The sequence below is a fragment of the Platalea leucorodia genome (assembly GCF_965183815.1).
Source record: "Platalea leucorodia genome assembly, chromosome: 1".
Taxonomy (NCBI): domain Eukaryota; kingdom Metazoa; phylum Chordata; class Aves; order Pelecaniformes; family Threskiornithidae; genus Platalea; species Platalea leucorodia.
The window spans coordinates 92,675,488-92,691,566 of NC_138823.1; the positions used below are offsets into that span (position 1 = coordinate 92,675,488).

Sequence of the window (16,079 nt, forward strand, 5' to 3'; positions counted from 1 at the left end):
CCATTCATAAATGATGTGTCATTTTAGAGACCATAATTGCCTTCTGAAACACTGTTTTTGGTTGTTTTTCTAGGGATTTCCCAAAGTTGGAGGAGTGTTTTGGTTTTGTTTAAGAAAATGAAACACAGTTTTAAACCTGGGTCAGATGCCAGAAAACGTTCTCCTTCCATCCTCCCCCTCCCTCTTCTTCTGCCTTTTGCTTTGAGCCCCATATCAACTCTTTCATTTAACTGCAGAGCCTAAACTACTTCTTTAAAGTCTGAGTTTGATGAAGCTTCTGGCCAGAGCCCCGTTTGGTGTACACCCTGTGTTTTGAAGTATTTGCAAAATCAGGGCCTGTGCTTGACTCTCCTAGATTTTGGGCTGTTAAAAAAAAAAGCAACCAAGCAAACAAAAAAAAAAAAAAAAAAGAAGAAGAACAGGCACTTAGGGGTGTGTTACATGTACAAGTTATTGTGGCTTAGTGAATTGCCTTGTGTAGCTGAGCCAGGATAGCAGATTCGCAGTGTGCTGTTAACCCATCACAAGTACAAGTGCTTTCACTTAAAGCTCTCTAATAGTCTTAAGATGATACATTTACATTGGCTTCACAACACAGGAAACAAAAAGAAACCTTAACTGACCAGCTGTCATGATTCATTGCCATGTGGCATCTCTGTGTGGTGTTGGTACAATGAGAACATGTATGTATTTCCCCCAGGTATATGTGCATGAGACCCCTTTGATGCCTAAGGTTAAATGTGTGTCTTAAAGTATTCAGGATCAGGATGTCAGCTGTGTCCTGGTTTCCCTGATATTCTCACATTTTTAATCTTAAAAAAAATCAAAATTCCTCTCACCATCTCTGCTTATTTTGCTTCCTATTCTTTTAATAACTTTATTTTCTCAAAAGTAGAGGAAATAAGTTGTTGCTGAACTCCATTGTGATAACTAGCTAGAAGACTTTCAAAGGTACCTTTAAAACAAGAATTAGAAAAGTCAGCATTTTCCTTTTGTGTAATATTTTTCTCTACATATGAGACGCAGGTTTCTTTCACATCTGCCAAGTTTAAGTTTTTTTTAGAAGTTTAAATATTTGTTTAGAAGTTTAAATTCAGAGACAAGAACATTAATATGCCAAAAGACAAAGTGTTTGAGAAGGTTGAAATAATACATAAATCATATCTTAAACAAAGTTATGCCTTGCTTGCTCAATACTGCAATTACATTGTTTTGATTTTGTATGGATAACTGGAAACTTTAACTTGGTGACTTCTTTATCCAGTCTAATAACAAGCTAACTCCTGAGGTTCCCGAAAGTCCTCTCTTGCTCTTCCATTTTTATAATTTAGGGGTAGAGGATGTGAAAAGAGAGAGAGAGAAACTGGCTTAAAGGCTTCTTCCAGCAGTAGGTACTACAGTCCATCAGCAATGCTCCTCCTGCTGAGCTGGCAGCTGCTTCCATAAGTTCAGAGAGGTCACCATGCTTTCTTTCCTGTTGCTCCTCCAGGCATTGAATTGCTGGGGGAGTTGAAAAAAAGGCATCTTCCTTTCTCGCTCTGCAACATAAAGACAAAATGCTTCCTCACTATCTAGGTCTGTTCTGGTAAGGCATATAAAAGCTCAGATATAATGAAAATTATTTAGGTTTCTGTGGTATCTGTACCCAGAAATATCTGAAAATACATTACAGACTAGTTGACATACCAGGATATGCATATGATATATGAGGATGGACACATAACGTGCATGTGTGTCTTTCTGTGCATGCTGTATTTGAAAATGCAAGGATTTTCTTCACCATTGACTTGCTGCTTTCTCAGGAGACAAAACAGATTATTTGATAAATACTTCAAAATACCTTGCTGATAATTTAGGGCAATGCAAACTAATGTATCCACTTAAAACTTGTGGAAGAGAAAGTAGGTTTTTAAAGAAGCAGAACACAAGCTGAGTTGTCTTTAGCAAGAATATTCAGTGTTTATAGTAAGAAGTCCAAGAGTCTATCACTTGCCACGCATGCTGTTCCTCACAGTGCAGTGCACTGACGGGTCTGGTCCGGGAAAATCATCCTGGATGAAATTGTAAAATAGATCCGTTCAGTTGCATTAAACCCCAATGTGGGCTTGTATTCAGGACTGAAGTGTCCTGAATTTAGGTAGATAAAAGGGAGGACTCTCATTCTGACAAAAGATGTGTTTAATGCAGGTGTAAGTAGATTTGTTGAGATGACACCTTTAGTTTGTTTGGATTAATTTTCCTATTTGCACCTTTCCAGGAAGCCCTACAATAAAGACAAAAGCCTGTAGCTATAAATTTAGGTCTCCTTCCTTGTGGTTCTCATTCAAACATTTGAAGTTAGTTTGATTATTTTTTCGACACAAATATGCATTTTTATCTCTTGTTTGGCATTAAAAAGAGGGAAGAATCTTATTTAGCAATCTTTCTCTGCCAGCTTATCATACATTTCACATGCATTTTTTTTCCTAATTATTCACTTACCAGACTATAGCAGCTCTGATCTGTTTATATATAAAGTCTGGTGTTTGAAAGAAAGTAACTTATATTTAAATTTTCCTCTGTTTTTTAAGTACATAAACTTTTTAAAGTACATAAACTCACATGCAGTGCCAAATGTGCCCTTCCAGTATATAATAATAGGGATCTAATTGCATCAGTTTCCCGAGGGGCACAAAAGTAGAAAAGCAGAGCCTGTGTGGAAAATACCCTTTTTTTTCGCCTTTGGCCGTGACAGGCTCCTACACTCGGAATGAAATTCCATCCTCACAGAAGTCTATAGCAAAGATTTGACTGACTCGAAGGGGGCAGGATTTGGGCTCACATGCCTGATTTCAGGGTATGATTTTGGTGATGAAACAAGCTTTAGGGAGGGGGAAGGAGTATTCACTGTGGAAGGAAGAGTTGATTTTCATGCATTTTCTCTAGTCTCTCTCCCATGCTGGAATAACTTTTTTCTTTGGTGTATCTCTTCATCTTTCTGAGGAAAACTATAAAAAGCACCTACTAAACAGACACTTAGTTCTTCTGGAAAAGCTCAGTGGGAAAATTTGCTTTGATTTTTAACTGTGCATGTATGAACTCAGTGGCACCCATGGCAAAGCAGCAGTCCTTCTGTGAAAAGGAGACAATTACGACAGGAGTAAGAAGCCTAGTTTAGACTGTTGGTGCCCCAAGTTCTGTCGGCTTGAAGTCATGTTTCCCAGCAGATCATTGCCCTGAGAGTGTAGCTCAGAGACCATGCTAATATTTCCTTCCTGAAGGGAGAGAGCACATTGGGTTGTCCTTAATGTGAACTGCATGAACTTTTGCAACTTTTCCTTTTCTTCTTGTCTTCTCAGAAGGAGGAGTATTTGTCCCAATATATCCAAAACATGCTGTTATGCAGGACTGGCTTATAAACAGCATTTAATAAAGTAAGATTTCACTTTCTAATCTCAGGTTTGTAAGAATAATATGGCTTCCATTCATATTGCACTGTTAGGTGGTCTCAGTTTATTACTACCAATATATTTAATAACACTTTGAAGTGTGAATTCCTGGGTCTCACCAACCCAGTTTTTCCAATAGATCAAGCTCAGGCAATGAGGTTTTTTTGGTACATTTTTGTTTCTTGTCCTGTTTCCCTAGAGTCAGCTATTATAACCTCAGCCTGAGTGAAAAATTTCTAATTCGCTCCCCATCCTGTTTGTATACAGAGAATCGAATCCTTGTTTTGGAGGTATTTGGTGTGGTGTTTGCTACAATTCTCTCCCTGCTGGAAAATGAGGTGGGATATTTCTGGGTGTGTTGAGCTACCTTTGTGTCTTTCCTTGTGTCCTGCCCTTGAGTTCCACGGGAACCACGCTATCGCAGAAGTGTGTGCAGATGTCGGTGTTCCCTCTCTCAAGTTGTCTTTTTCTTTCTACCTCCTGAGGTAGATTTTTTTTTTTCCTTCATCCACTGAGGGAACCTAAACAAAACTTTTTGTACACAAGTCTTAAAAAAAAAATGCAAGTTTGGGACTTGGTTGTATTTGCTTTGCTAACGAATGCTAAGCCTACACATGTATATGTATGAATTATAATACTGTTGCATATTAAAGAGTTCATGTTTCCTGATTAAATATACTCATATTAGGTATGAGGTAGGTATATCAGTGTTTATCTCTTACCATTTACTCAGTGCCCTACATAGTCACACACAAATGGCCAAAACAGCAACTAATCAAACCTTTTAGAGCCGCCAAACCCACTTTTTGTCTTTATGATGAAACTAAGATTTGGTCAACTGAGGTCAAGTTGTGCACTTAACACAGCTTGCATTATAGTCAGTGAACTCTGTAACAGAGAGTAAAGTAAAAATAAAAACAGAGAACATTTTTGCAGCAGCTCTGGGCTGGGATTAACTTGGATCACCTAGTCTTCTGCTTTTAATGAAATTCTGTCCCTTGTATTTTCTTGTTTGGAAGAGAGTCCAAAGTTATCTCATGCTAATTTAGTTAGGCAGTGCCCTCCAGGGATGTCACAGGCCTCCGTGACCTCTCCAGAGAGACTCAGCAAAGGGATGAGGAGAATTAAACATTCCTGAGAAATTGCAAAGCAGCAGCCCCCAGAGATTTCGCATAGAAACGAGCTCCAGACTAGCTGCCAGAGACCCAAGTCACCTTTTCAGCACTTCCTTGACATGTCTCCGCCAGTCCCATCTGGCTTGATTCAGGGGGTCAGCGTGGGGACTGAGGAGAGGTGGCAGCTAGAAAGAGCAGGATTCGAGGGAGGTCTGACTGCAGCGGTCTCAGGCTTTAGATGTTTCTCTGGGATGTGCAGCTAGATGGTTTTTTTCCCTTTCCTTCCCACATGGTCTCATGCTTTGGTCTTTTTCTTTGTGCTGGAAAGGGGAAGAGTACTAAGTGAGGAGGTTTAATAATAAGTTTAGTTATTGTTTCACCATTTGATGCAACATTTTGCTTCATACCTGGGTTTATAACCACCTCTTGGGTCTGATGCAGAAAATACTGCAGTGTCAGGCCGCTACTTACACTAACGTGAACTACAGGCTCCACTTTCCTCTCTCTTACATTGACAGTCAGGCTGTAGGAATTCATGAAATTAATCTCATGTGAAGTCAGAATCAGGCAGGTTTGCAGGATGAAGCTCATTTCTGTTGGAAAAGATTCAAAGAGTATATTTCCAGGTTTACCTCAATTATTGTGCAAAAGGGGAAAAAATTAAATTTGCTGAAGGTTAGGCAAGAGAGAAAAAGACACCAAGAAACCACTGTAGCTTGCTTATTAGTATCTTGATTGCCTGAGTAGTTATCTCACTTATCTCTTGCATCACAACGGAAATGTACAGTATCTCAAGAAATGTCTATTTCATTGAGTTTTGGAATGTATAATCTAACAATCATTTCCGTGCACTCTCATCCTTGGGTTTCCTTGCTCCTTTAATTCATTTTTTAATTAGTCCAGAGCGAGTCAGTTTTAAAGAAGAATGTTTGAATTCCCACCTTTTAGAGGGAAAAATAACTTTTTTTCACTATAAAATTGCAGACAAAGGCATCTAATTCTACTACAAATAATGCGCTTCATCATGAAATGTCTGTGCTACCCTTAACTTTCTTACAGCACTCTAGTTGCACAAATATTATCACTCCAGCTTCACAGACAGGAAAATTGACAAGGTAAGATTAAATGCTTTAGTCAAGGCTACAAAGAGGTCATTGTCACCGTTGAGACTGGGACACTGGAGGTGGTGTCTGTTCATCATTTGCTTTGACAAAACTGAAACCAATAAACAGGCTGGACCTAGAGCTGGACGCATGCAATTACAATATGGTTTATGGTATAACTATTAAAAAATATATACAGAGCAGAGAATTATGTTCATGTGAACTATGTTTCAGCAGTTGAGTTATAAATCTCTGAGAAGAAGAAAAAAAAAAAGAATGAAAAGAGACTTGCACATGGAAACCAGCATATAAGGGATGATATTGTCATTGTGGTGATAAATCCATTGCGTTCTGCAGTGACTCATGCCTGTGCCACTGTTATTTGCCTGAGAACAGACCTCTGGCCCTCGCCAAGTAATGCTTGTGGGAACGTTATTCCCGGTGTCCAGCCTGCAGGGGATATTCTAGCCTTAATGGCAGAATACCTAGTGTGTGCAGAGTCTCGTTCATCTCCATTGGGGAGGGAGGGCCCTTACTTTGGATGTGATACAAGCGATGACTTCTGATGTGTATGTAGCAGAGATTTATTGCAAGCAAAAGTTGAAGTGTGATAATGCTACTGGGGTATTCTGTAATAATATGGTAAAACACTTGTCAGCACTTCATCTCAGGCAGTGAAAGTCAATTGTATATGCTACACAGAGACAGATAAAAAACATAAGTATACTTAAAACTTCATATGGTTTGCATTTTTCGTAACAGCTCTCCTGACTCTAATATAAGACAGGTTTTAATTTTGTTTTGGGTAAGTGGATGTGCTTACAGTCTCACACCCACAATTCCATGGCTTTAAATAGAATCGCTCCCAGGGTGCATAAAAGAACACATGCTGTTATGTGAAGGATTTATCCAGGATGCCAGGACTGTATTTATTGCTGGGAACAAACTGAATAAAAATTTCTATTCCATTTTGACGCTAGCCCACAGAGAGCAGCCGTATCTACAGTTTTAATGCAGACCCTTCCCTTTCCCTGACTTAGGATTCAGTGCAACTAACGGCCATTGCAGAAGTAGTAGTTACTAATGATGGTGGAATCAGAATGACCAGAACGAGCCAAGGGAAGGTCAATGCGAAGTGCCCTCCAAATGTATTTTTGAGCATGCTCAAAAGAAATCTTCCTGTGGCCTTTTCACATCTGCGCTGCACAGCCAGACTTCTAAAATACATCCATTGGTTTCTGTGATCGTTTTACCGTTGACTTTTTCTAGCTGAAATTCCCATGCCCAGATTTGAGATGGCATAGGCCATGAGCTGCTATTCAACTCTGAGCATGGAGGACCTTGGTCAGAGCAAGAGTAACGCTAACGCTGTGGCAGTGAATCTGTGAGGCGGATTCCTCTGTCCTAGGGCTTGGGTTAAAACCGCCAGACTCTTTGCATAAGCTGCTATATCACATGGTGGTGGTTTTGGGTACTGTTGGCCTAAAATTGAACTTGTGACATGAGGTAAAAATAAAAAAGAAAATAAATCCCTCTGTATTGCATTACCATATCCCCGAGGCATCAGGGTTGTGCTCTTGTCTCTGTCTGTACTCAACCAAGAGAATTTAGCATCGAATTCCAAAATGTTGTCACCTGAAATGTTCTAGTAAAGGAAAAGAAAAAATCCACAGAGCCAGGAATGAGATTACTTTAGCATCTTGATACTTTTTCAGGTGATTTCTTGTTTTTTATAGTTAGTAAAGCAGTGCTTGGTGTGCATTTTTACCACTGCCTCATAAGTAACAATGACTTAATGTTGAAAATCTTTTTTGCTTCCAACTCCAGTGGACTGAAAACTGGAATAAAACCAGAAGGTGAAGTTTCAATTATGTGTTAAAGGTAGCACACTCTTTATTTAAGCAGATTATTCAGACAAGGATAACTCTTAATTTTATAAAAACCCAATGAATTGTAAATGTTTTCCTCAGGATGAGTAAATTAACATTTCAAGTCAGTTGTTTTAGATTATTATTCAGGAGTGTAACATTGTTTGGAAACTGGTATCAGTCTGAGGAGAAAATGTCTTAGTGTTCAAAGGCATGAAGCAAGAATTCTGGAAATCAGGGGGGGAAATGTCAATTATAAAATAAAGTTCAGCTTATTTTTGTGTTGTTAACTTACTCTATGTTCCTGTATTTCTTTAAAAAAAAAATAACACTGTTCATAAATTTTATCTCAGTGCTCTTGCTTTGTTACTTTTACTATCTTAAACGCTTTCTCTTTTTCCTTCCCAATTATACCCTCAAACATGTGTAAACATTATGAAGTACTCATTTTTTTTATCTCTGAGCCTATCTGCCTGTGCTCTGGCAGTTCTCTGCTGCACTTTTTTACTTTTTACAGTACTACTAGTGGTTTAACCTGAGTCAGGGCCCTTTTCTGGATAGGCACTGGGCAGGTCCCTGCAGACCTACAAACCTTGAATGAAGAAGCTAGCAGGCTGAAGAAGCAATATTCATAAATGGGAGGAAAGGAAAGGAAGATTTGGAGAAAGAAAGTAATTGCCTGAATCGTGGTATAGATAACAGCATTTTTGATTCTGTGGAGATCAGTAGCACTTTGATCCATATAGATCATGCTGCTCCTCTGACCCCCATCAAAAGGAGCAAGTCAGCTTGCACTTAGCTGCAAGTGCCTGAGCAATCCAGGAAAGAAATAGGAGGCAAACAGGTGTCAGAAGCATGAACCAGGATCTTTTTATAGTCAGATGTTGTACCGTAAACATTTTGTGATCAATATCTACATTGTGATCATTATTTTTGGGGCTGATCGTTTTGCTCCAGTAAACATGCCAGTACTTGACTTGAAAGCCTAGTCTGTTTTCTTGTGGTTAGATCATGGCCCCAACCAGTCCTTCCTGGCATGGGTCCCTAAGACTTCTCTGCCCTCACCGCAACCTGGGTACAACCCTTTACTTTAGCGGTGAGTAATCCTGTCAAATGGGAGTCTGCTTCTTTGTGAAGAGGTATTTTGTCTTTCATTCATATAAAAATAGCAGGGAAAATTAATTCTGGAAGGGAAAAAAAGGGAGGGGGAAGTGGGTCAAATATCTTTCAGAATTGTCTGCTAGGTGGAGCCTGGGAAACATGTATTTGTTCTATAGTCTTGTCTAGGTAATACAAATCTGAGTGGTTAAAACTTGCACATACTTTCTGTAATTCAAATTTTTCTCATTTTTCTCTGTTTAGTTTTGAATTTCTTTCCCTTTTTTCTTAAACAGAATTTAAGGCACTCCTTTGTTAGCAATTGCGACAATATAGTCCAAAATTAAAATGAAAGAAACAGACCATATATGCATCCTTTCTGTATCTTTTCATTTAAATTACTTTGTGTCACACATGTCACTTCCAATTTAACCATTTGAAGAATAAACAAACCATTGTGGACTTAAAAATCTGTTCAAATTTTTTTGGCAGGAAAAAAGTACTATATTAATTTTCATTGTTGGTGAGGTTTCCCAACAAGCAGCTTTACTGTTTCTTTTTTGCCTCCAGCTAGCAACTAAAGATCAGTTATAAAACTGTATACAAATACTTCCATGTATTGAAAGAACAATATTTTGACACTCAGTGACACAAGGGGGAAAAAAAAAAAAAAGCAGTAATCTAGTTTTAGATAACACAATGAGAACTTTGTGTTCAACTGAGGTGCATGTGAGAAACACTGTGTTACGTTAACAGGGAAGGTTGACCTTTAAGGTTTATCTGGATTATAATTCTTGTGGTTTTTATTAATAAAACTGCCTACTAAAGTTTCACAAGTCCTCCCTGAGATCTGTAAAACAATTGGCCTATCTGCTTACAAGAGAAAAGTTAGACAGTATTTCCTAGTATTTCCTACAGATGTGAGGGCTTTTGTTTCAGAAGACATTGATATTGTTTTCATTCAAGATGCTCCACAAAGATTATCAGGTATTTTATTATCTTAGTAACTTTATAATTGTTGGATTATTATCTTTAAATATATCAACTATACTCTTCTAACTTGAAAGAAAAAAATCATGGATCTGAACACAGTTCAGCTCTGAACAAGTTCACATCTACAGCCCAAATGTAGGATTTGACTAAATCAGCAAGCATACTTCAAATTGCTTCTGTGGCAATTTGTCAACTGTAACTTCAAAAATCTGTGAGAAAGTTTATAAAATGACTTGTGACATATTATCTCTGTAACTACACCCTGGGAGACTTCCAATATGTATATCAGTAAAAGTGATTTTTGTTGTTTGTTTACTTTCTAGGGATTCTTAAGGTAAATTTTCCATTGTTTTTTATCAAATGATGTGTTTTTCCTCTTGGAGGAAAATGTTTTCATCTCAAATCTGTTCTTATTTTATACCTTTTCTGTCGGTGATGTAACTGTCTATGGTTTGCTAACGTCACTCTTCTGAATGGAAGCAGCTGCCATGTCATAAGTACTCAATGTCTCCTCTGCGTGAGTAGAAAGGGCAATGCTAAAGGAAAAGCTTTGTACACAGACATTGGAGGCCTTATGTTTGGCATTACAGTGTTAAGGAAGAAGCATATCAAAATGTATTTAAACTGATGAGATCTGATAGATACTTAAATGGCGTTCAGAAAGGTTTTTTCCATGAATGGATGTTCCTTGAGCAACAGATCTTGCACCAATGCTGTGATTTTTGGTGATCTGAGAAAACAGGATGATGACTCTTCAGGGGAAAGGAAGAGGCATGTGTCCTGCACTTCTTGGGCAGTACCTCTTTTGCTGTAGGTTTTGAGAGAGGGTTGAGCTTGTGAAAAGTGTCACTCTTGTTGCAATGATAGACAATGACCTCGGTCATGAACTTCAGTTTGCCTTTCAAATACAAACTCTAACAGCGAAGTAAGGTTCTTGCTTATTGGGTGTGCACCCTTACTTTTTGAGTAACTGAGCAAGAAGGGTTGTATTTTAGGAAAAAAACATAGAGGTACATTGATTATGCCTACTCCCATATTCCTGATGTCACTGGCTTCTTGGGAGTATTGGCATGCCTGGCAGCACATCCCTGTGGTTTTCTTTGGCAAGAGTCTCTCTGCAGTGCTTGCCTTGCTTTATAACATCATCAGAAACAAGTACTAAAGTAATAGTCATTATTTAGACTGAACTCCCGTTGTGGCAGGGAGCATGGGATCATGCCCAATGCTTTTGTGTTGGCTTTCAGGCAGAGGCAGCTTATACTTTGATCACAAGACTTTTTTGCTGCACTTGAGCTTTGTTAGTGTTTTTTGGCCATGTGCGCTATGCCCCTATTGTGTGCAGAACATGTGTAAGGAGGGTTTTTTTTCCTTCTGTTATGTATTATATATATTTATCGCTGTCTCTTTATATAATCTCCTTATATAACTCACTCTCATGCCTACCGGGTACACCCAGTACACACCTATGCTTTTAACAGTCGCAGAAGTCAATCAGATGTGGGTGAATCAGCCAGCGTAGCACCTCTTTTTCCTTCTCTGCCCCTCCAAAAGTAAATAAATAGATAAACTGGAAGTCAGTTTGGGTTCAGAGCTCTGAGTCGATGTCCCCAGTCTCACTTTTCTAAGGCATGATCATCATTTGTGGTCATTTCTGTAGCAGCTTGAGAAACCACAGCCAGTCAGCTGGGTTGTGTCAGGAGGAGCTGGGTGTTGGCATCTGGAACTGCTTCACATCCAGGCAGGCAGGAAGTGCGTGGGCACGACATCTCCCCACGTTGCACAGCGCAGAAGATGCCGAGCAGCTTCTTTCCATGCCAGTGCAATTGAGTTGGGACAATGCGGAGAGAGAGGTGATACAATAGCCCTGTCTTTTGTGGCACAAAGGGAACAGTCACTCATGATGCATGCAGGAACAGCAGTCATGCCAGGCCTTTGTGCTCGCCATATGGGGAGAAGGTTCTCCTTTGCTGCCACATCTCTGTAAAAGCTCATCATGCTTTGGCCCAAAATGCTCAATTCTCATTCTCAGTGGTGACCCCAGCAGGATATCTAGGTTTGGGATCACTAGAGAGTACCATGTCCAACCCACTGAATTCTTCTGCCCACTTCTAGACAATAGGGTATGGAATACTGTAAAGACAGAATTTCTATAAATGGTGATAATGTACTCTTGGGTCTCTCTGGGTGGTAATGTTTTCTGAATTAGTCAGAAATTGCTCCCTAATTGTTGACAGCCTTGAGGTAACCCATGCCCTCCACAAGTGATAAGTAAGTAGCACTAGACATTCACCAGTCTCTGCTTCTTTGTCTCTGAAATGCATGGACAATGCACCCTGCATCGGGCTACAACTATCTGTTCCATCTCCTAAAGTAAACATTACTGATTTGGTTTGATTTTTTTTTTGTTTGTGTGGCAAATACAAAGAAGTCAGAAGTTCTCTGCATAATACCTAGAAATATGTATGAAAGGTTTTTTGACAGTATAGGGCTTGGAAAAAAATGCTATGTAGTAGTGCAGGGCAATAGTAATTAGTACCAACAGGAACATTTTCCATTTATCACACTCTGTGTCTGTTCAGTCATATCTGTTTTGGGTCTTGCATCAGATGAGGCATAAGAAAGGCATTACTTATTCTCTTGAAAAATCATCTTTTATTTCTAGAGCAGAAATCATCGGTTGTACTTTAAAGTCTCAGAAGGTTGGGTTTGTATTTCTTTTTTCTCTTAAATAGCCAGATAGCTGATTACAAGCCCATTTCAACAATATACAGTGCTAGAGCAGACAGTGAAAGAAAAGTATCAAATATATAGAGTTAAACATAACCTCAGCTACTGAGTCTTTGTTATCCATGGATGACAGCCCAGTTAATAAATGTTTTCTCACTGGGATGCTGGGCTGGAAGTTAATGGTGAAACACATCTACAACATACTCCAGATGCTCAAGACAAGCAGACACATCACAACCATAATGGCAGTGGCATGCGCAGAATGTACCTGTACAGGGGTTGTGTTAGTCCAGCTTAGGTTTTTCCCCTCACTAGCCCAGATGCAAACACTATGTAAGCACAAAAAATTTGGGCAGGGAGAAGAATGGTTCATGTTTTGGATATGTTGCTTAAAAAAGGTGCTTACTACTGGCAGGGTTTTATATACAGAAAAGGGAAGAGGGGAAAGATGAAAGAGGAAAGATTTTGGCAGAGGCTGTAGTTCAGGCATGCAGAACAGATATCCTAGTCCACATAATCATAAAAGTTTGTCTGCTTGCTAGACTTGCTGCGTATCTCTCTCCGGTTAGGTTTCTGTCTTTAAATGTAAATGACATAGTATTGCCTTTAGACTTTGTAGGTCACTAAACCAGAGCCAAAAGAGTTCAAATATGAAAAATATGTTTTGTTACATTTGCCATTAAAGGAACAGTCTTATTCTGAGAGAGCCAAAGCCTGAATTTTTTCCATAGTGGTTTTCTCCTCCTTGTCAACATTTGCCCATATTTTGTTAACTGGATTCAGCAAAAAATTAGGGAGAGGGCGATAGAACTGAACACAAGTAATTTCTTTATTTGCTGTCCGCCCATCCAAAAAAGCCTTTACAAAGAAATACAGGAAAATCCATGATTCTCCATTCCTGCACCAGAAAAATTCCTAAAATACATGACCTTGTGATGGTTAAAAGATAGCCAAGAGCCAAAGCTGGGCAATGTTTTTATCCCAGTTCAGCCATGTCATGGGTCATGTGGTTCAGCATGTGAACAGGAAGGTGAGAATGGGTGAACTTTTGCCTCAGTTGTGCAGTCCATCAGAGAATAAATGGAGCAAATCACTCTGCAGCTGTATTGGGAGGTGAACGGCTGAATACCTCTCACACAGAGGCCTTTGTGTTCTGGACATGATCTAGCATTATGATGGGACGCACTAGGCTGAGGCTTTGTAGCAATTACTAACCCATTATCACGCTAGAACATGAGACCATTTATCTTCTAATTCAGAGTGTCACCTGTTCTTCATTTGCCAGTCAATAACCATTAATTACTTTCAGTGGAAATTTAAACAAAGCTTTTCCCCTCTGTTAAAACCAGTAAGCCATTCAGTAATGACAAATAAACCTGGAGCTGTGTCTCCCCCTTTCCTCTCATTCTCAGCCTGGAGTCTGGTACAATGTGAACTCTTAAAGGAAATGCCTAGAAATTGATAGGTCAAGGGCCTTTATTAGTCCAATGTAGGGGGAAGCACATTCCTGGCACTTACTGTAGGGAAAGAATATAGATACTGCTTGTACACAGATTTCTTATTGGTTGTCATGGGCTGTACCTGTGGAAATAAAGATTTGAATGCAGAGCTTGTGCAAAGATTTTTCTATCTTCGGGCTTGCCTTTGTGTTTTCTTATGGACTGTTCATGCAGACCCATTCAAAGCAACAGCGTTTGGTCACCTTCCTCAAAGCAAAACAGAACTCTCTCTCACTTTGTAATTTTTAGTATGTTCATTTTTTTCATACCTGATTTGATTGAGGTAATTTTAAGTGCCAACAATTGTGACTGCCAGGAAAAATAATCAACAGTGATAGATTCTCGAGTAATCATTAATCTAAACATTCTTTCCTGGTAGGAGTTGAGGCAAAAATTGCTTTTAGCAACTTTATCTGCATTGTTTGATCGTTGCTAAGTTGATCCTGTAGAATTTACTACAGTTTAAGTTGTATTTCCAAGATGGTGATTGCTTGCTCTTTGAAATGGTAGACAAGAGTTGATATATCCGAATGCATAAAACTTGGTGGGACCAATTGTCGAAGGTTGGGTTTTTGTTAGTATTTTGTAGCCATCATCTTCAATGTAGTTCATGTTTTAGAGTGAAGAGAAACTTGCAGCGCTATTTTATGTTGATACCAAAAATAATGTGTAAATATTTTAAATACCCACTGGATTGTTGGATGTCTTAGCATAAGAACCTGCACTAAAATTGTGTCCAATGAATTACAATACTGAGGTGTTTAAAAGTGGAGGGAGAGTAAAAAATTATCGTAAGTCTAATCTTGCTTCTACTTAGACATACTAATACCACTTTACAAAAGTGCATAGTAAATAGCAGGTCCTTATGCTAATATTGTATATTTGGTCTACCTATGTGGCATTTGTGGGTGGGGGGTTATTTTTACCAATACATGAGGTTTGGTTGTTACACCTCTGCCAGATGTAACTGATGGTACAGTGCTGTGTACATTTCAAACAAAGAAAGGTGAGACCTTGAATTCATTATGCACAGTAAACATCCACTAAAGTCAGGAGGAGAACCGCTATAAATTCTGACTCTCACTGACTGACTGTCTAATCTTGGAAATCCTTGTTCACTCAAATAGTGCCCTCTCATATGAAGAAGCTTGTTGTTTTCAGCTGGGCTGCTTAATGAAAACTGAAGGTCTGTGAAATCAGGGAGTAGGCTAGGAGAACCGGAACTATCAATTACTTATTTTAGACATTCCTTTTACCTTTCTGTGAAGCTGCTACTATTGTGAATCCTGCAAGCTTGTCTATTCGTGAAGAAACAGGAGTTGGTGATTTGTGGTGACCTGTCAAATCAGCAGGGAAACCCCAATGTTCCAAGAAAGTTCATATGAGAGATACAAGTTAAGACATCTCCTCCCCACAAGAGGAGTTTCATCAGCCAGTCGGGTATTTCTGCGTCATTGGCTAGGATGTTCAACCCTGGAAAGGAAAAATAAAGTTGCTGCCATTGTCCTGCCCAGCAGGTCATATCCCTAAAGCACAATTAATGTCAAGGACTTACACAGCAGTTGCCCAAAACCCAGCCTTCCACGCACATTCAAGAAGCAAAAAGGTTCAAAAGGAACATGTTAATAAAATCTTGTCAAAACTTTGGAAGATGCATAAAATGATAACTGGGAAGAAAAACTACTTACAAATAGAACCATTTAAGTGGAATGTATCGCCTCGCTATGCTGAACCCTGATTTATTAAGAATAGGAGGGGAAAAATTGAATATTTCAGGTGGTATTTACCAAGAGAAACCGAGCTGTCCCAAAGCTTTTATTAATCTGATTTGCAGAGTATCCACTACCATCAAGGGACCTACTAAAGTTGTTTTCTTTAAAGCTGATGTGAAGAGGTCAATGCAAATAACGTTGTGGATTACACTGTGAGAAGATGACAGTCCTTTTTACCATATGGAGAGAAAGTTGAATTATTTTGTTTTCCTTTTCTGGTTATTTATTAAATGAGGATCACGCCATACAGGTATTCCCTTTTCCTCTCCAAAGGAAATAAAGTGTTTACATCATTTTGATTGATCTAAAGTAATAATTATTCTGGCCGCCTACAGCTCCTAGGCAGCAAATAGTCCAGTCACTAGAGCAGTGGTTTGCACATCAGAAAACTGAAATGTACCTGCCGTGATACCTCAGACAAGCCACACGTGTCTTTGTGTGCCTCTTTTTCCATCTGCTTTCCTGCTTTCATGCTG

General features: G+C 39.1%; 1 protein-coding gene across 1 annotated transcript in view; it reads left to right on the top strand.

Moving 5' to 3' along the window:
• The window catches only part of GMDS (GDP-mannose 4,6-dehydratase), a gene marked incomplete at its 5' end in the record, with an annotated part of 433,056 nt that overhangs the window by 332,199 nt on the left and 84,778 nt on the right, over positions 1–16,079 (top strand). The gene's annotated exons all lie outside the window — the stretch shown is intronic.